The sequence below is a fragment of the Belonocnema kinseyi genome, chromosome 6 (genome assembly GCF_010883055.1).
Source record: "Belonocnema kinseyi isolate 2016_QV_RU_SX_M_011 chromosome 6, B_treatae_v1, whole genome shotgun sequence".
Lineage (NCBI taxonomy): Eukaryota > Metazoa > Arthropoda > Insecta > Hymenoptera > Cynipidae > Belonocnema > Belonocnema kinseyi.
The window spans coordinates 41,053,646-41,074,671 of record NC_046662.1 but is presented as its reverse complement, the minus strand read 5'-3'; the positions used below and the strand labels follow the sequence as shown (position 1 = coordinate 41,074,671).

General features: G+C 26.7%; 1 protein-coding gene and 1 pseudogene across 1 annotated transcript in view; one reads left to right on the top strand and one right to left on the bottom strand.

Moving 5' to 3' along the window:
* The window catches only part of LOC117175116 (putative polypeptide N-acetylgalactosaminyltransferase 9), a 524,817-nt gene that overhangs the window by 483,901 nt on the left and 19,890 nt on the right, over positions 1 to 21,026 (bottom strand). The window lies entirely within an intron of this gene.
* Positions 8,425 to 8,566, top strand: LOC117175765 (annotated as a pseudogene).

Here is a 21,026-nt window from a genome sequence, read left to right as displayed (position 1 = left end):
GAAAAAAACTCTTCAAAGATTTTCCACGATAAAGTATGAAGAAAAATGATGTATCCAGAGAGAAATAGCGTCAGAATGATGCTTTTGGAGAAAAAAATAGTTCTGGATACGGCAGAAAGATTAACAAAGAGGGTAGTCGTAGGTCGGAATGACTAAAAAATCCTTAAAAATAAAGTGCCCTACATCGTAAGATTCCCGAACTTGAAAATTCCCAAATAATAGAAATCCTGATTAATTGAAAAATTCCCGAGTAATTATATTCCCGAATAATAAAATCCCCGAATTAGAAAATTCCCGAAAAATAAAATTCTCGACATTGTGAAATTCCCAAATAATAAAATTCCCGGATAATAAAATGCCTGAATTCAAAAATTCCTACATAATAAAATTACCGAAAAATACAATTCTGGACGTAAGATTCCTGAATTTCAAAATTCCACAATAATAGAAATTCCTTATGATAAAATTTACAAATAATAAAATTCTTGAATTATAAAATTCCCACTTATAACAATTCCTGAATAATAAAATACCTGAATTTGAAAATTCCCGAATAATAAAATTCCCAAAAAAAAAAATTCCCGAATTTAAAAATTACCAAATAGTATAAATTCTGATTAATTGAGAAATTCCCTAGTAACTATATTACCGAATAATAAAATCCCCGAATTAGGAAATTCCCGAAAAATAAAATTCTCGACATTGTGAAATTCCCAAATAATAAAATGCCTGAATTCAAAAATTCCTACATAATAAAATTACCGCAAAATACAATTCCGGACATCGTTAGATACCTGAATTTCAAAATTCCCAAATAATAGAAACCCCGAATAATAAAATTTACAAATAATAAAATTCTTGAATTATGAAATTCCCACTTATAACAATTCCTAAATTTGAAAATTCCCAAGTTATTATATTCCCAATTAATAAAATCCCCGAATTAGAAATTTCCCAAAAAATGAAATTCCCAAATAATAAAATACCTGAATTTGAAAATTCCTGAATAATAAAATTCCCAAAAAATAAAATTCCCGACATTGTAAGATTCCCGAATTTGAAACTTACCAAATAATATAAATCCTGAAAAACAAAATTTGCGAATAATAAAATTCTTGAATTATAAAATTATCCAATTAAAAAAATTCCGGAATAGGAAAATAGCCGAGTAGTTCTCGAATAGTAAAATCCCCGAATTAGGAAATTCTCGACACTGTGAAATTTCCAAATAATAAAATTCCTGAATAATGAAATGCCTGAATTTAAAAATTCCTAAATAATAAAATTCCCGAAATCGTAAAAGTCCTGAATTTTAAAGTTCCCAAATAATAGAAATCCTGAAACATAAAATTTACAAATAATAAAATTCTTGAATTATAAAATTCCCACTTATAACAATTCCTAAATTTGAAAATTCCCAAGTTACTATATTCCCAAATATTAAAATCCCCGAATTAGAAATTTCCCGAACAATGAAATTCTCAAATAATAAAATTCCTATATAATAAAATACCTGAATTTGAAAATTCCTGAATAGTAAAATTCCCCCAAAAAAATTCCCGACATTGTAAGATTCCCAAATTTTAAAATTACCAAATAATATAAATCCTGATTAATTGGAGAATTCCCTAGTAATTATATTCCCGAATAATAAAATCTCGGAATTACAAAATTCCCGAAAAATAAAATTCTCGACATTGTAAAATTCTCAAATAATAAAATTCCCGAATAATGAAATGCCTGAATTTAAAAATTCCTACATAATAAAATTTCCAACAAATAAAATTTCCGACATCGTAAGATTCCCGAATTTGAAAATTACCAAATAATATAAATCTTGAATAATAAACTTTCCGAATAATAAAATTCTTGTATTATAAAATTCCCAATTTAAAAAAATTCCTGAATGTGAAAATACCCGAGTAATTCCCGAATAATGAAATACCCGAATTAGGAAATTCTCGACAATATAAAATTCCCAAATAATAAAATACCTGAATTTGAAAATTCCTGAATAATAAAATTCCGAAAAAATAAAATTCCCGAATTAGAAAATTACCAAATAATATAAATCCTGATTAATTGGAAAATTCCCTAGTAATTATATTCCCGAATAATAAAATGCCTGAATTTAAAGATTCCTACATAATAAAATTCCCAAAATAGTAAAATTTCCGACATCGTAAGAATCCCGAATTTGAAAATTACCAAATAATATTAATCCTGAATAATAAAATTCTTGTATCATAAAATTCTCAATTAAAAAAATTCCTGAATGTGAAAATACCCGAGTAATTCCCGAATAATAAAATACCCGAATTAGGAAATTCTCCACATTGTGAAACTCCTAAATAATAAAATTCACGAATAATAAAATGCCTAAATCTAAAAATTCCTAAATAATAAAATCCCAGAAAAATAAAATTCCCGATATCGTGAGATTCCCAAATTTAAAAATTCCTAAATAATAGAAATCCTGAATAATCAAATTTTCAAATAATAAGATTCTTGAATTATAAAATTCCCAATTAAAGAAATTCCTGAATTGGAAAATTCGTGAATAATAAAATGCCTGAATTAAAAAATTCCTAAACAATAAAATTCATGAATAATAAAATGCTCGAATTTAAAAATTTTCAAATAATAAAATTCCCGAATAATAACATTTCCGAATAATATAATGTCCAAATCAGGAAATTCACCAAAAATTAAGTTCTTGTCACTGTAACATGCCCAAATAAAAAAATTTCCGAATGAAAAAATTCTTGAATAAATTAAGAGTAAAAAAATTGACAAATTAGTTTTAAAAAATTGTCAAATAGTTAAATTTTCGAAAAATAAAATTCCCAATTATTATAATTTTCGAATTGTAAAGTTCCCTCATAATACAATTCCCGAATAGTTTATAATATAACAGAATTGGACTACTTCCAAATAATAAAATTCCCTACAGTTTACAATACTGAATTTAAAAACTTCCAAATAATGAAATGCCCGAATTAAAAAATTTTCAAAAAATAAAATTATCGACACTGTACAATTTCCAAATAATAAAATTCCCGAATTACATCGAAAATTTCTAAATGAGAAAACTCCTGAGTACTAAAATGCCAAAAAAAATAAATTTTTTTGACACTGAAATTCCCAACAAAAAATAATTTTCTTGACATTGTGAAATTCCCAAATAAAAGAATTTTCGAATCATGAAATTCCCAAAAATGAATCTTCTTTAATTGACGATTCAACTGTTTTGATAGAAAATTCTTCTTCTTGGATCGAACTGCTTTACACTTACAATAGAAAAGAATTTGGTTCAAAATAATACTATAAAATTAATCGTGGAGAATTCTTCTTTTCCGTTAAAAAATCTTGTTGTTGAAAAATTATATTTTTGTTTTCAAAATTCTTCTAAAATATTTTTTGTTAAAGAATTCGTTAAAAATTCATTTTTTTAGCAGAAATTTGTTCTTTTTTGGTTAAAAATAAAATTACTTTGTTAAAGGTTAAACAGCTTTGTCAAGAATACATTTTTTAATAGAAAGTACTGTTTTAAAAAAAATCATAATCTTTTGCTTGAAAATTCATTTTTTTAATTAAAGTAACTTTCTTAATTTCGATTTGAAATTGACCTTATTAATAGAAAATGAAACTATTTAGTTTGAAAATTCATGCATTTTATTGAAAAATTCGTCTTGGCAAAGAAAATTTATATTCTTCTCTGAAAATTCGTCTCTTTGATTGAGAACTCACCTTTGTAGGTTGAGAATGCAAAAATTTGTTTAAAAATAGAAATATTTTAATACAAGTTTAATTTTTCCGTTAAAAAGAAAGTATTTTGTTAAGAAGTATTTGTTTTTAAATCAAAAAGTTTAAAAGTTTAAGTCTTCGAGATGAAAATTGAACCAATTTTGGTTGAAGTTAATCTTTTTTGTGTGAAAATTCGACCACTTGGTTAAAAATCACATTTTTTTCAAATTTAATTATTCTATTTGAAAGAAACTACTTTGTTAAAAAGTCATCTTTTATCGTAGAGGCCATCTTTAAAAAAAAAGTAGTAAAAACAGTTGGAAATGAAAACACGCACAAGATGAATGCGATAAAATTCTTTTATTATTTAACGTATTCTTCCAACTTGTGCAATTTGTTTTACCGGTTCACATTTTTTTTTCCTTTTTATGCCTGGCTCTGGTATACCTTCTAAAGTTACTGGATCATTTTTCAAAGCAAAATCCTTTGATTCCTCGACAAAGTTCCTTCGATGTTTGAAGCGATCAAACATTTATCTCAGACATAGCTAACTGTGAAAATACGGCAAGTTTTCATCTTCATCTCATTCAAGGGTACTTTTTTACGTTAAATCGGAAAATTAGACATTGCCAGAAAGATTGATCTTTGTTTCAAAGATTTAGCAATTGGTCAAATAATTCTTCAGAGTGTCTACCAAATAGTTAAATTTTTAAGTAAGGATCAATTTTTAACTAAAAAATATCAGTTTTTAACCAAAAATAGAGGCTTCATTTTTTTAAATCCAAAAAGAAACAAATTTTCAACTAAAGTGATATATTTTCATATAAAATAATAAATCTTCAACTGAAATAGATTAATTTCAAACCAAAAAGATTAATTTTTAACAAAAGAGTTTAACTGCAAACCAAGCAGTTTTATTATCAACCAAATTGAGAATTTTCAATTTGAATGATGATACCTTACTAGAATACTTAAATTTTCTGCTAAGAAATATTATTTTTAAACAAAATAGTTGCCTTTTTTAAATAAGAAAAAATCAATTTTCAACTAAAATTATGAACTTTTAACTGAAATAGTTCAATTTAAAATTCAAAACGATCAGTCTTTAACCCAAAATGGAAGTTAAATTTTCAACTAAAAAGAAAAATTCCCACAAAAACAAATTTTCAACTAAAGCGATGTATTTTCGTACAAACTAATGAATCTTCAACTGAAATAAATTTATTTCAAACAAAATGAATGAGTTTTTAACAAAAGAATTTAACTTTCAAGCCAGCAGTTTTATTATTAACCAAAATGATGAATTTTCAATTTAAATGACGAATATTTAACTTTATTATTTAAATTTTCTACCAAAAAGACGAATTTTTAAATAAATAGTTTACTATTTTTAAACTAAAAAGGATCAATTTGTAACCAAAACTGGAACAGCTAAATTTTCTATTCGAAAAATTAATTTTTAACTAAGCTGATGAATTTTCAACAAAAATTATGAATCTTTAACTGAAATAGTCGAATTTTCAACAACAACAAAATAAATTGTTAACCACAAAATGAATAATTAAATTTTCAGTTAAAAAATTAATGTTCGACGAAAGAAATTAATTTTCAACCAAAATGATAGAATATTCAATTCGAACCAGTTACACTTTCAAGTTAAAAAAAATAGTTACATTTTTAAACAAAATGATGAATTTTGAACTGGAATAGTTGAATTTTAAACTGAAAGGATGAATTTTCAAATACAATGATGAATCATCAGCCAGAATATATGAATTTTCAAAAAAAAAAGATGCATTTTTTCTTAAAAATCTAATGTTTTAACGTAAAATTAAATATTTATATTTTTAGATGAAAAAAATTAAGTTTCAACCAAACTAATGAGTTTTTAATAAAAAAGATTAAGCTTCAGCTGGAATGGTTAAACTTTTAACAACAACAAAAAAAACGAATTTTTGAATAAAACGCTAAATCTTTTACTGGAATAGTGAGACTTTTAACTAAAAATCTTATTTACAACCAAGAAGATTAATTTCCGCCACGAAGACAAAAAAATGCATTTTCAATCAATTTAATAAATTTTCAACTAGATAGTTGAATGTTTAACCTTATTTAATCGTAAAATTGAAAGGATCAATATTAACCAAAAATGGAGTAGTTAAATTTTCATTGAAGAAAATTAATTTTCAATTAAAAAAAATAATTCTCTACAAAAGCAAAGTTTAATTTTATAACAATTAGTTGATTTTTTTAACTAAATTGTTGAATTTTTAACCCAAACGACACAAAAATGGTTGTTTTTTAAACAAATGGTTTAATTTTCAATTAATAAACTGATAGTTAATATAAAGAAAAGACTTTTCTGGATAAACTTATAAATTTCAAAGCAAAATTGAACTTGGAAGAAAGCAATTAAACTTTCCACCAATGTCTTGAATTTTCAACGAAAAATGTAATAATTAATATTTCATATGAAACTTTTTTTTATCAAAAATAAAAACAGTTAGATTTAACAAAAACAAATCAAATATTTAACAAAATACATGAACTATTAACTAGTTCAGATTAATTTTATAGTCGAAAAGTTTAATTTTTAACAAAAAAAAATTGTTTTTTACCAAAAAACACAAGAACTTCAAAAAATTATAATTATTTCTCGAGTAATTTCAATTTTGCATTATTATTTTATATTATATATGAAACTTATAAAAAATATATTTACTTGTGTTTTTATTTAATATTGAAAACAAAAATTTTTTTGTCTTTATATATCTACAAGTATATATTTTTATTCGTTTAAAAAATAAATATATAAGTTAAAAAAACAGAGGTTGCTTACAACTCCACCCGACCATATTTTAGGATCAAATTGTTTTTTGATAATGTAATTAGAATTATGACTTATAGTTCTGGAATGGATCCACTCTCATTTTTTATAATGCTAATATTAAGAAAGTTAATGGTATTATTATTTTCTGTTACCTGTGTGAATTGTAATCTATGATCTATTGAGTTAAAGGTTTTAATGGTTTATTTAATCTTATATTTAGGGAAAATTAAAAAAGTGTCATCAACATACCTAAAGTATGCACTAATTTTGAAATCTAATTTATTAAAAATTCCTTATTCTAAATCTTGCTTTAATAAGTCAGCTAAATTTTTATAAGTAGGACATCCCATGGGAGTTCCAAAAGTTTGACTATAAAAATTTTGATCAAATTGAAGGTAAGTGTTATCCATTAGGAATTTTATTCCTTCTTGAAATTTATCTAAAGGTAAAGCCGTAACTTTTTTAATATCACGCCACCTTTTTTCAATACTTTCTAGAACTAGATCCGAAGGAATATTAGTAAAAAGAAAAGTTACATTAAGAGAGACCATAATAGGATCAGAAAGAATTTTTTATAAAAGATTTGGGTCAAGGAAGAGCAGTATTTAAAATATGATTAAAAATATTAGACATAGTATATGTAGATGAATCAATAGTGCTAACGACAGGTCTTAATAGAAAATCACTTGGATGAATGTTAGGAAGTCCATAAATTCTCACCAAATTAGTATTTTCTGTAATAAAACCTGTTCTCTCTATATTAGAAGTTAAAAAAGCGTTTAGTCTCCATGTTTTAAAAAAAAATAAAAAAAAGGCTCCACACATTAGACTAAAAGACCAAAAAGATATTGTTAGCTTTAATTATGATGATGTTCTTAACGACCATCTGCATAATAATCCTAATGATAATTTTCCTCATTTTTTTCTATGGAATTTTACAACAAGAAAGTATCCCGAATAAGAGCCTTTGCTAAAATGTTTTTTATCAAAAACGAACTAGACAATTATTGTCTCAACAAAACTACTGATTTAGATCATCTTTATGAATCATACAATTCTAGTTAGAATTTTTTCTGTACAATTTTCACAACATTACTATCAAAACATTTTATTCTTTTTTATTAAGATTACTGTTTAATTCATTAGCTAAAACTATCTGGCTTGTTTCTAGTTTCTTAATAACTTTAGCACATCATTTTTTATTATATATTAAAGTCTGTTTTAAAATTGGCGCCTTTTCTTCTGAGTCAATGTATGATAGGTTAGTCTACATTCTTGACAGTCACTTTTGGAGTCATTTTTATGACAGCAGAATGCAATCATATCTTGTTCTCATAACAATTATGAATATGTTATCTTTCAAAAAAATAAGTTAAATTTTTTTATCCAATTTTATATGCTGAATTAAAACAGTTATGCACCATAACAATCTTTTTGAACATTTTGATATGGTAACTATAACTTTTAACTTTTAAAACTTAACCTCTTAAATACTTATCCCAGCAAACACGTTCTTTAACTGTTCCAGATCAAGAAAGGAACTGTGTTCTATAAGAGTTGTTACAAGATGGTGATAGAACTGTTCTAGAACAAAAAGGTAACAGCATTCTAGGACACCGTGACAAAATTGTGACCGAACTTTTCTAGAAGAAAAAGGTAACTGTGGTCGGGAACACTATGACAAAATTATGAAAGAACTGTTCTTGAACTATGTGACAGCACTGTTCTGTAACATTTGCTATGGAATTATTCTAGAACCAACTGATCACAGACGCTCTATAATATTTGTTTCAAGTTTATTTTATAACTGTGCCGTAACAGTGTTATATCAAAGTTCTAGAACCCTGTTACAAGTGTGTTCTAGAACAAATTAAGAATAAAGATTAGTTCGCTAATACTATGGTCAAGCTGACCTTTGCGAATATCCCTAATTTGGATATCTCGGACGCATAATTTTTGTTAGTCGGGAGGGCGTACGCGCTATCTTAGATCAAGATATATCCATGGGGATATCCAAATTTCCGCCTCGCAGGATATTTCGACGGGTTACCCTTGAAATAACCCGGGACATTAATGGGGTGAAACCGAATATCCCGGGATATCCTATTGCTGTGAGGGGTACATAACACTGTTCCATATTTGATTAATAACAGTTCTAGAATTGTCCTAGCTTTTTACAATGCAGCGCACCAAGGTTCTAGAATTGTTACAGATCAGTTGTCACAGCGTTCTAGATTTATTAAAGATCTGTTATACGACATTTGTAATTGAATTCTAGAAATGTTCTAGAAATGTTCTAGAAATGTTCTAGAAAAGTTCTAGAAATGTTCTAGAAATGTCCTAGAAATGTTCTAGAAATGTACTAGAAATGTTCTAGAAATGTACTAGAAATGTTCTAGAAATGTACTAGAAATGTTCTAGAAATGTTCTAGAAATGTACTAGAAATGTTCTAGAAATGTTCTACAAATGTTCTACAAATGTTCTAGAAATGTTACAGATCGGTTGTTACAACGTTCTAGAACTATTACAGAATTGTAATAGTGTATGGTGGGATGACATAATTACTCGCATGTTCGTGACCTATTACTAACCTGTTCTAGAACACGTTCTTTTGTGTTCTAGAACAGTTACAGGTCTGTTCTGTAACCATGTCTGCTGGGTACAATTTTACATCTAACGATTACAAATATTATTAATTCTTCACAGAAATCCTACATAGAAAATTAGTGAATCATAATTTTTCTCTTCTGTCTTTTTTAATTCATGCCAAAATAATTTGGATTAAAACAATTTGACTCCAAAAATGACATCAAGGAATTTTGTTGTTAATTCAATATAAATTGTTACTTAGTTCCCCTGACTAAAAACAGTGAGTTGTCGAAACGTTGGGAATAATTGTAAATAAAATCTTATCCGATGGAGTTGTAAGCAACCGCTGTTGTTCTTTTTTGTATCCTATATTGATTTTCTCGGAAGTAAGGGATATTTACAAGTAAATATATTTCTTATCTTCAGAGTTTTGAAGTCAATATTTGTCGATATCCTTGTAACAAATAAAAGTTGAATTTTTTCATATTTAAAAATCACAAACCAACAACCTGGGATGATTCCAAAATCCCAAAAAAGAAAATTCTCGAATGATAAAATTACCGAAATATAAAAATCTTGAATCGGAAAATTCCCGAAAGATGATAATATTAACAAAATTAAAAATTTTCTGCAGAAAAGAGCCGAATTATCAAATATTCTACGCTGTAAAATTCTCAAAACTAGAAAATTCTTGAATTTTAAATATTAGGCCAATAATTAAAGAAATCAAACATTGAAAAAAATTGCATTCATCAAAATAAGGTTAATAGATAAAATTTTATTAATCGGCAATTTTCTAAATGCGAGATTTTTATATTTCGGCAATTTTTCATTTCTTATATCTTCTTTTTCAAGAATTTTACAGTGTAGGGAATTTAATTTTTCGGCATTTTATAATCGTCCTAATATTTCAACGAAGAGAAAATCTAATTTTATATTTTATCATCACTCAAAGGCTTCAAATAACAAAATTTGTTATTAAACAATTTTTTTAAATGATATATTATTTGATTTTTCAAGAAAATTCGAAAAGTTATTATGATCATCTTGTAGGGCATTTAAAAATCAAAACTTATTTTCTTTTGAGTTTTCTTTATGTCGTCTGTTACATGGCTTAAAAGGTTCATTTTCGTGTGTTTTTTGGAATTTTGTAAACGCTATAACTGTGGTAATTTTTGGTTTTATGGAAAAAATCTTCAGGCTAAATTGTTGTAATTTTTGAAAACTATACACATCCGTACAAAAAATTTTTGAATTTTGAAAGGAACTGGTCTCAAAAATATTCAAAATGCGCTCAGTGCTCACAGACAGACACATATAAAGACAGACCGACAGAGAAATTCCTAAAAAACTGTTTTTCGGATTCAGGGGGTCTTAAAACGTGGATATTTGACAAAAACTAGGGGAATGTAAAAGAAACCAAAAATAAGAATTTTTGGTCTACTTTCGGTGAAAAAATGTTATCTATATTTACTTTTTCTTGGCTTGTGTCGCGTGTCAGAAAATGTAATTTTTGTAGTTTTAATGTTTTTTTTTATAAATAAATCAAAACTAAGCGTCCTATAAAAAAGTGATTAATAACAAATTTGTAGATATTTTATGGGTGCACAATGTTTGTCTTATCATTTTTTCCCATCTTGCGGTTTGACCGCAAAATACAATTTTGGATTATTTTTTGTGCAGTCAAAATTTAAATTTTCAATTTTTCGAACAAATTCAAAAAGTTGTTGTAATAACCTTGCAGGGCTATCGAAAATTAATATTTTTCTTTTCAAGTACTATGAACAAGTGTACAGAGAATTTTTGAGTCGTGAAAAAATGTGCTCCCAAAAATTTTCAAAACGCGCTCACTTTTACCATTTTTATCCAAAATCGTTGATTAACGAACTTGGGACTTAACTTAGGACACTAAAAGAGTGTGCCAAAGGCCAATCTAATAGATTAACTTTTTCGAAAGTTATCATGCTCACAGACAGACATACATACACACAGAAAAAATGGATACACACAGCCAGGCATACATACACACAGACAGAGCGACAGACAGAGACAAACGTAAAAACCTGTTTTTCGAATTCAGGGAATCTCAAAACGTGAAACTTTAGACAAGAACATGGGGGAGGGGTCTCAAATTTTACACATAATAAAATAGCTTCTCTGATGAGAATGTAAAAATTATTTATTTTTCAAAATTAATTTTTTGATAGTTCTGTTTTTCGCTCTAATTGTACAAAAATAGCAATAAAAACATTTAAAAAATTTAATTTTTCGAAACCCCACACTCCAGACGAAAAAAAAATTGAAAGACAAAAGTTGTGATGAGAATGTGTCCACACAGCGGGAAGATTTTATTTTTACTGTTCATGATGTTTTTAATGCTTGAAGCCGAAAATACGCAGCCTATCAAAAAGTGATTTATAACAAATTTGTAGATCTTTTTCAACTGCATAATTTTTGTCTACTCATCTTTTACCATATTTAGCATAGTTTGGCTGAAAAATGGAATTTTCATTATTTTGTATGCTGTAAAAATAAGAATTTTTGATTTTCAAGGAAATTCGAAAAGTTGTTTTCAAAAGGCAATATTTTCTTATCTTGACTTTTTTATATCGTGCGTTATTTGGCTTAAAATGTTTATCTTCGTGTGATTTTTGGAATTTTGTAAATGTTATAACTCTGGTAATTTTTGGTTTTATGAAAAAGTTATGAGGATAAATTGTTCGAACTTCTTAAATAATATCAATAACCACACAGGTAATTTTTGAATTTTGAAAAAAGTGGTCTCGAAAATATTCAAAATGACACTTTCCAAATTTTTATCCAAGATGTCTGGCTAACGAAATTGACCTTTAGTTTAGGACACAAAACGAGTGTACCAAAGGCCAATCTAATAGATTAATTTTTTCAAAACTTTTTGTGGAAACAGATAGATTAACATACATAGAGACAGACATACAGACATACATACAGACATACAGTTATACAGGCATGCAGCCATACAGGCAGACATACAAACAGACGGACATACAGACGGCCACACAGGCAGACAGACAATCGTACAGACATACAGACAGACCACGGTCTGCCCGAATCAACTTTAAATGGGGGTGCCAAGAGAGGTCCTATATTATTTTGGCGTTTCGTTCTAGAAAAACTGTCGCTTTTTTTAATGTCAATTTTTTAACTAATTTGAAAAAAATGGATTTATTTTCGAAATAAGTTATGTTTAAAGTAGAAAAATGATATTTAGTATCCTTTTTAATATAAATCTTCTATAATAAGTGTATTTTTACATAATTTTTAATGTAATATTATATTCTTGTACACGTACAGCCTTTATTAAATTATTGAAAAAATTAACATTACTTTCTTTATCCTTGTATTTGTATTTTTTGCATGTATGTAAAACAAATACAAATACAAATACAAGATTAAAAAGAATAATAAATATAATTTTTTTACTTTAATGTTTAAACCTAACTTATTTCGGAAAAAATAATATTATGTAAGTTATGTTTAAAGTACAAAAATCATATTAATGATTCTTTTTGATATAAATTTGGTAAAATAAGTGTATTTTTACATAAATTTACATACGTTGGTATATTAATAATTATGTAAAAATACACTTATTATTCAAGATTTATATTAACCCTCATCACTTACATGGGGTCAGAATGACCCCAACATCAACTCCGAGCTGAAATGAATTTTAAGAATTTTTTTGTACACCTCAAAATAATTTCCATTAAAAAAAACTATCAGAATCTAATTTCTATGTCTTAAATAGCGTCTGTGAATTTTGTCGAGTTGAAACCATGTATACAATCAATATCAGAACATTTCAAATGTCAGCTGGGTTCAATTTGACCCCATGTGAGTAATATGTCATTTTTCAGAGGTATAAGGGATGAGGGTTGAGAAGAACTAAAAAGATCATTTTTGTACTTTAAAGATAACTTATTTCGAAAATAAATCCATTTTTTCAAATTACTTAAAAAATTGACATTAAAACAAAGTAAAAATAAAAAACGGCTCTAAAAATTATTTTAATTTTTCTTGGAAATTGTGTCTGAAGCATTCTAGAACGAACCCCAAAAATAATATAAGACCTCTCTTTACGGAGAAAAATGGATGTACAAATGTACACGGAGAAAAATGGATGTTTAAATGTAGATGTTCAAAGGGTAAGATCGTAGCATCTAACATGCAGATATTCATGCCAATCATTTACTATCTTTGTGAGATGTTAGGCGTAAATTTTTTTTATATTAAACTGAAACAGATTCAGATGTTAAAACCATCCGTGCGCATGCGCGTAGCGCCTTGGAATTACACGACTATATTTGACCACTATATATTTTCGATATTGCAATTATGAAATATTACAATTTTAGAACATTTCCAAAGAATAAAAATGAATTAACCTTACATAAAATTGGATAATGATTTTTTTTCTGTTTGACTGAATGGATCATCTGATCGACATTTCATACCCTTTATCTGTTTTAATGCGTGTACGAACATTAAAGTTTAATTTCAAATTCACAAATAAGTTATCAATTAATTCCTTAAATGACAATAAATAAGTAAACTCCTGAAATATTTACAGGCGTTATTTGGTAAACCATACCTGTAATATCTCGGATATTTCAGCTGAACATTTTGGATCATAGAGAGTACCATTTCACTTTTTAAGATCTACAGATGCTAACTTTAAGCATATAGATGGTTGTCCTATAGTTAAACATAAAATATGTTAACGCTGAACATCTAAATGTTCCGTTTGAACATCGTTTAATTTCATGGTCGCAGGATGATAGAAAATTGAAATTTTTGTGAGACGGGTCTAAATTTTTAAAATAATTTGTTAATACTTATAAACAAAGATGCGAAAAAGCCTTTTTTGTTGAAAAAATTCATTATTAAAAAAACTTTCCATTGTATCCTTATGAAAATGGGTGCTTAAGGGATTCTGGGGTCGCTGAATACGAATCTGGACTCAAATTTTGAAAATTCAAAATGGCGGATCCACTATGGCTGCCGAAATTGGGAATATTTTTGGATTTTATCTGAAAATTGGTATACAGGGGTTTTTGGGGTCAGTGATCACGAATATGAACTTAGATTTTGGAAATTTAAATGGTGGATCCAAGATGACGCCCGAAACCTGGTTTATTTTTAGATTTTTTCGGAAAATTGGTATACAGAGGTTTTCGGGGTCGCGGATCACGAATCTGAAATCAGACTTTGAAAATCCAAAATGACGGATGCAATATGGCGGTGAAAATAATAAAGTTTTCTGGATTAAAAAAAAAATTAGTGTAGAAGGATTTTTGGAGTCACTGATCACGAATCTGAATTTAGATTTTGAAAATTCAGAAAATTTGTACTAATCCATGTTTTAGGTGAGTAGATATATATTTTTTCGAATCTCAATATTCTAAATATTTGTCATTTTGAATACAGATTCAAGATTAGCGATCTCCTACCTGTGCCAACTTTCAAACTCCACTGTACACCAATTTTAAAAAAAAAAAAATCCAAATTTTGGCCGCTATATTAGATCCTCCATTTTGAATTTTTTAAATCTGAGTTCGGATTCGTGATTAGCGACTTCAAAAAACTCCTGTATACCAATTCTAAAAAAAATCCAAAAATACTCTAAATTTAAGTTACCATATTGGATCCACCATTTTGAATTTTCTCAATCTGAGTTCAGATTCGTGATCAGTGATCCCAGAAACCCCCGTATGCCAATTTTCAGAAAAAAATTAAAATATGCCAAATGTTAGCCGCCAAATGTTAGCCGCCTATTGGACCCGCCATTTTGAATTTTCAAAATCTGAGTTCAGATTCGTAATCAGCGACCCCAAAAACCCCTATGTACCAATTTTCATGAAAACTCATTTCCCTGAAAAATATATGCCGGAAAGGGTTAAAGTTCGTTCAGGCTGTCGTGAGACACATTCGTAAAAACCTGTTTTCGGATTCAGGGGGTTTCAAAACGTTAAAATTGGACAAAAACTGGGGGGTTAAAATTTTACAAAAAATGTAATACCTTCTCTGATGAGAATGTAAAAATCAATGTACAAAACGTTGGTTCCCAATTCGAACAGTCTGAAATATTGCACTTTCTTTTAAGAATGTTTTCCACCAGGGAACTTCTCTTAATACCTTGCATCTGGCATTTGTAAAGTTCCCTCACTACTCATACAAATTTTGATTCCTCTTGGTCTTCAATCCAACAAAATCCGTGATAAGTAATCCGCTTATGCGAACCAAGTGCAACCTAATCCTGGTATCTTGATACAAACGTTCGCATTTCTCTCTTTTGGGCGAACGGTGGGAGTTTCAGTATGAGAGAATGAAGAGGAGGAGGAGGAGGAGGAGGAGGAGGAGGAGGAGGAGGAGGAGTGGATGATAAGCTTCCGTAATCGACTTGTCGCTGACTCGACATCCGTAGGGCGATGGGAATGCGAGATTAGGCCACTCGAACGAATATATATTTCTGACAGATGTACACGACCCAAATTCATTCTACAATTCTCCCACAATATTTTACTAAAAGGTCGAATGGACTGGAATGTTTACTGGGATGGTCCAAATTATATTTATCTCTCTCGAATTTTCATGCATTCCGCCCAGAAATTTGTTCGAATCCTCAAAAGAATACGATTTTTCAAAGTAGACAACGACGTGCGCGCGATAGCGCGCGCTTACTTTTGTATTCATTTTCATCATTTACCCAATTTTCGAATAACTATTTACTTGTTTACATTTTTTACCGCACAAAGTTTTGCGGAATTAGAATCTAAAATAATGTATTTAATGAATCCATGTAGCGTAGAATTTACTATTACTATAAGTAATATTAAAGAGCGAGATATCGTTCGAAGATTTTAATTTTTTATATCATTTTAGATTTTAGTGAAGTTTGATATTGTGAAAAAAAGTAATCAGATGGTAATTAATTAATCAGTTTACAACATAAAAATCAACGAACAATTGTTCTCATTGATACATTAAAAGAATGTTTACTTTATATTTTTATAAAAATTAGAATTATTAATCATCTTTTCAACTAATTTCAGAAAATTTAAAACACATTTTTGAAACTTCAACTCAGATACTTATTTCACAAGCTCACAAAAACTTACAAAAATTACATAATTGAAATAAAGGTATTTCAGAGATAAACAAAATTTTAATATACAAATTTATTCTACCAAATTGAACGAAATTAAAGTTAAATATGTATGTAATTTAATATTATGAAGAAAATTATTCAGCTGATAATTAGTTAATTAATCAGTAACATTAAAAGCATTAAACAATTATTTTTATCAATCAAAAAAATTATGTAACTGGGTAGGGGTATTTTAAATATAAAGAAACTTTCATCATACAAATCATATAGAACATTCAATTACATAACCTTAAAGTAAATAATCTATTAATGTTACTTAATCGAGAAAAATTAAAATTTAATCCTTATGTTATTTAATATTTTATAACAATTAATCAGCTAATAAGTAATTAATCAGTTTATAACATAAAAAGCATTTAAGAATTATTTTCAAGGAATCATTCAAATAATTTTTGCTCTACATTTTTTTCAATTTGAGTTACTTATAACATTTTAAACTATACCAGAAAAAATAAAAATATATTCGCACATAATTTGCTCATTTCACATCGCAAAACTTTACAAAAATAATGTAACTGGAATGGAGGTATTTTAATCATTCGCAAACTTTTATTATACAAATTATGAGCAATGTTAAATTACATTACAGAATAAATTTATCTTATTTAATCAAAAGAAATTACAATTTAATCTTTAGGTAATTTAATATTGTTAAAAAATGAGGTGATAATTAATTAATGTATTCATAAGGTAAAAAGCATTAAACTATCATTTTCATTTAAACATTGCAATCATTTTTATTATACTTTTTTTAAAATTTTCCCTTTCATTTCTGAAAATTTGATTTATTACTAACCTTTTATATTAATTTCAGAACAAACTGAAACACATTAACATATAAATCTAAAAATTGAATGCATATACCCATTTCACAACATCAGAATCGTTTGAAAAATTATGCAATTGAATAAGGGATGTTTTATTATAAATAAACTTTTATTATGCAAATTATATCCAATATTCAATCAAATGACCATCAAATAAATAATCAAATCATGTCACCTAATTTTAAGAAACTAAATTTTAATCTTTATTTAATTTAATATTTTTAAAAAATTATTCAGCTTATTAATTAATTATTTCGCAATATAAGAAACATTTAACTATAACTTTCACTAAATCTTTCAAATCATTTTTACTTAATACCTTTTTTCAAATCTGAGTTTTTATTTCTTAAAATTTAATTTTTTAATAACACTTTGAACTTATACTGGAAATCATAAGTTTTAACAGAATGAATTGATAGTTAATCAGTTCAAAACATGAAAAGCATTAAACAATCATTTTCATTGAATCATTCTAATAATTTTTGCTTTATATTTTCTTCAAATTTAAAACAGCATTTCTATATACTAAATGTATTAATAACCTTTAAAACTAATTTCGAAAAGATTGAAATTATTTACTTATAATTTTGAAAATGGAATTTAGATACTCATTTCACTTCACAAGCATCAGAAAAATAGTATAATTGTAATTTAAGAGAATGTAAGTTTTAACCGAATTATTTAATAAATATTCAATTAAGAAAATAATGAATTCATGTGACTTAATTGAAAACAATTTATATTCAGTTTTTTGAAAAAAAAATAATCAGTCAATAGTGAGTTTATCAGTTCGTAATATAAAAGGAAGTAATAAATTGTTTTCATCGAAAGATCATAATAATTTTTACCCTATATTTTGCTGAAATTTTGAAATATTAATCATCTTTAAACATAATTCCATAAAAACTTACAACATAGGGAAATTTTTAATATAGATAAACTTTAATTATGCAAATCATATCCCATATTAAATAACATAACTTCAAAGAAAATAATAAATTTATTTTCATAGTTACACAATATTCCACTTTAATTTTTGTGTAATTTAATGATGTGAAAAAAATTAATCAGCTAATAATAATTAAGCAATCAATAACATAAAAAGCATTAAATAAATTATTTTCATTGAGTAATTCAAATAATTTTTATTTTATATAAATTTTTTTCTAAACTTGCACTTTTCTTTCTGCTACTTGGATTAAGTAATCAACTAATAACTAATTAATCAATTTACAAGATAAGAAGCATCAAAAAATTATTTAAACTAATTCCAGGAAAAATTGAAATATATTTAGAAGTGATTTTGAAAAATGAATTCAGATAGTCAGACATTTTACGTGTTTAAAATCAGTTTAAAAAATGGTAAACAAAAACAATAATGAATTACTCGAAGCAAAATAGTTGAAATTTTAACTTAACTAATTTAATTAATTAATTAACTTTTCTACTCTGAACAATTAACAAATAGTTTAATATTTAACCAAAGTAATTCAATTATTATCAAAGTAAGTAAGTTTTCAACCTCAAAAAGATAAATTTTCAAATAAATGGTCGATTTTTGAAAAAAAGAAGATAAAAATTCATACCAAAAATAGCTTCATATACAACCCAATAGTCAACAAAAACAAACAAAAAACGAATTTTCAAAAAAATTGTGAAATTTTTCACAAATGAGTTGAATTTTCGAGAAAATTTTAATTGTTCTACCGAAATACGATACTTTAACAAGATAAAGGATTTCTTAACTAAAAAATACAGCTTTCAACAAAAAATGGAATATTCTACGAAATAGTTGAATCCTGAACCAAATGAATCTTTAAAAAAGAAGATTAATTTTCTGCAAAACAAAATCAATTTTAAAAAAAATAATTAAAAATATAAAATAGTATTAGAATTTTCAAATAAGAAAGAAGAATTTTCTGAAAGACAGTTGAATTTACAACAAAAATTTCATTTACAACCAAGAAAGATGAATTTTCAATCCAAAAAAAGAATTAAAAAAAAAACCGTTGAATTTTCGACAACAGATGACTTTAAAAAAATAATGCCATTTTTATCCACGTAGTTGAATTTTCAACCAAAAAATATTTATTTAGAACTAAATGGTTGAAATATTTAAAAAAAAAAACAAAGAAAAATTTAACTTACAACCAAATAGTTGAATTTTTAACTAAAATTAAGAATCTTTAAACAAATAAAAATTATTTTTTTACAAACTGGTTACAATTAAAGAAACAAGTAGTTAATTTTTGGACCAAATAGGACAGCTTCCTTCGCCTATGAAATTCTTGGGGTTGTATTTCTTCATTCTTCAGAGGTGTTAAAATCTATTTTGAAATAAACTCACTAATTTAACTTCACTGCATGCATCTCCTAATGTCTTAATCATGCAAGCAAATGATGTGTCTTAAGAGGAAGTGGATTTCCCTCTCGGATTTGCATTCCGAAAGCTTGGAATTCTCCTTTGGGAACGTTTTGAAGTCTACAATTTAGAGTAAATAGTCTCGTACCTCAGACTTAGATCCACTCAAGAAATCTCTCTCTCCCCCCCCCCCCCCCCCCCCCCCCCCTCACTCACTCTCTCTCACTCACTCACTCGCCACAAATCCTCTCAGTTTACAACTAAGTACATAAACCATTTTTCAAACAGCAAGGTGATAATTGAGTACATGTATGAAATCAATATCTTTAAACACTAAAAAAATATCCTTGTCAACTTTATTTCGAAATGACAAAATATTTATAATACGCTGCACAAATTACGTAAAGGTTTTTTTCTAAAAAAAATCTCCATTTATTTAGCGGTCATAAAAAAATTAGGTAAGGCGATTTTAAGTTAGAGGGAGTTTGGTAAAATCCTATTATTTCTTGCGAATTTACAAAGTATTTCAACTTTTAAACAAGCAGTTGAATTTTCTACAAAATAGATGAATTTTCTACTGAATGATTAAATTTTAAGGCCAAACAGATAAATTTTCGACAAAACTGTTGAATTAAAAAAAAAATTAATATTCAAGAAAATAGTTAAAGGGTAGCATTATAGAGCTAGATTAGCAACAAAATCATAATTTTTCAGAAAAGCGAATAAAATTTCTGTAAAATCGAAATAATTATTTAAAGCTAAGTCCAAAGTCAACAGACTTCGCTGCGGATGGCGATAAAAAATTTAATTATCAGTTTAATAAAAAAAACTTCCTCCTGAGATATGAAGACAACGTCTAGAGATTTTTCAACAAAACAGTTAAAAATTTTCATCCAAGGAAGTTAACTTTCAACTACAATGATGAATCTTCAACCAAAAACAATCGAATTTTGAACAAAATAGTGTAACTTTGAACCCAGTAAATTAATTTTTAAACACAAAAGATTCATTGCAAAAGAAAAATGTAATGGTTGACATTTCGAGCAAAAGAGGTTTAAATTTTTAGTCAAAAACAGTTAAGTACAAAGAAAAAAAGAAACTTTTCATCAAAAAAAGTTAATTTTCAACGAAGAAGACGAATTAATAATTAAATAGTTGATCTTTTACTTTAACTTTCAACTAAAAAAGATAAGTTTTCTCTAAAAAAATGGATTAATTAAATTTTAAATTAAAAAATTAATTCTCGAACTAAAAAAAGACAACGAATTTTGATCCAGGAGTGAATTTCCAACTAGAACTATGAATGTTTAACTGGAAGCATTAAATTTTCAGTTAAAAAGAAATCAACCAAACAGCAACGATCAATCACCAAAACAGTTACTTTTTTTAATCAAATAGTTTAATATTCGACTAAAAAATATTGATTTACAATCAAAAATGGAATGCTTAAATTTTCACTT